Source organism: Monodelphis domestica, chromosome 4, assembly GCF_027887165.1.
Source record: "Monodelphis domestica isolate mMonDom1 chromosome 4, mMonDom1.pri, whole genome shotgun sequence".
In the NCBI taxonomy this organism is placed as follows: domain Eukaryota; kingdom Metazoa; phylum Chordata; class Mammalia; order Didelphimorphia; family Didelphidae; genus Monodelphis; species Monodelphis domestica.
Window position 1 is genome coordinate 393203961 of NC_077230.1, and position 1594 is coordinate 393205554.

Genomic DNA, 1594 nt, shown 5'->3' on the forward strand with positions numbered 1-1594 from the left:
AATGTTCTGTGATCCCATCTAACTGGGACATTCTGTGACTGTCATTCTAGTTAGCCCTTGGAGTAGGAGAGCATCCTCTTTTGTGAGCTGTAGCAGCTGGGGATGACATGAAGCTTTGGAGACTGGTTTAGGGATGGCTGGGTGGGGGCTTATGGATCCTGCCCCATTCTTTCCACAGAATCATGGAATTTAGTGCTGGAAGGAATTTTTGAGATCATTTAGTCCAGACCCTTCATTTTACAAATGAGGAAACTGAGGCCCAGAGAGAAGTGATTTGCCTGTGACCTTCTGACTCTTAATTCAATGTTCTTTCTGATACATTGCTCCTGCCCCGCTTTCCTCATACCAGGGGAACCCAGGCTCCTCAGAGCTTCCTCACCCGCACACACCCAAATCTGCCCGGGATACCTACCCCCCCAGGAGCAGAAGGGCTTTGTGGGGGGCTGTTTCTCCATTCAGCCCCTCACCTTTGGGCAGGTCACGATTTGAAGCTCATAAAAACTCGCCTTGTCCCTTGTTCCTCAGCTTGCCAGAGTAGGAGGGTGGGCACTTGAGGCACCAGGGAAGAGGACTGGGGAGTCATACTTGTAAGAGATGGGGAACAGGGAGGAAACCAGGAAACCACAGTAAAAACTGAACAGAGCAGGTCCTGGCAGGTCACTTGTCTTTCCTCCTCCCTGACCCAAGTTTCCCTGAGACACTTGTTCTTCCTTCCCTCTAGCCCAGAGGCTTCTGGGTAAAGCTGGGTGGGCGGTTGGTCAAATGATGGAGCCCTGGCTTTGGGGACCCGGCTGTCTGTGAGCTGTGTGATGGTGGGTCCTCTTAGAACTTCAGTTTCTTTCTCTATACAGTGATGGCCTCGAAGGTCACTTCTCAGCCTGAAATACTGCAGTCCTAGGCTCAGAGATTGCTGAGGTTGGGAGCTTCCCCACCGGAGCCTTGGACTCCTCAGAAGGGCCATGCTTTCCCTGGGCCACCTGACGAGAAGTGCTGGGACGAGAATGGCTAATGACGGGAGCTTGTCCCAACCTGGATAGACAGGCTTAGCTGCCCCAGTCACTCTAATCTTCCTCCTTGGAGGCAGCTTAGCTCTTGGCATCGCCTGAGTGGGCGGAATTCCCCAGAACTCCCTAGACAGCCAGGTCCCCAGCCCCTGATTCCCCGAATCCAGCCCAGGCACCATGGGTGGGGTAGGGGACCTGCTTTGGTGCCTTGGGGAGGGGGTGTGTTCTGGGTGGAGGCTGGGGGATGGGTTCTGTTCCAGGCATGACGTCAGGAAAGACTTCTAAACAATTAGAGGTTTCCCAAAGTAATCGCCCCAGGAGGCATTAAGTCCCTTGTTAATGGAGGGGTCCTGTCAAGTCAAGAATGGCAACTAAGTGGCCAATAATAGTAATACCTAATATTTATATAGCACCTACTATGTGCCAGGCACTGTGCTAAGTGCTTTACAAATATTATCTCCTGGGCAGCTGGGTAGCTCAGTGGATGGAGAGCCAGGTCCAGAGATCAGGTTCAAATGTGGCCTCAGCCATTTCCCAGCTGTGTGACCCTGGGCAAGTCACTTAACCCCCATTGCCTAGCCCTTACCACT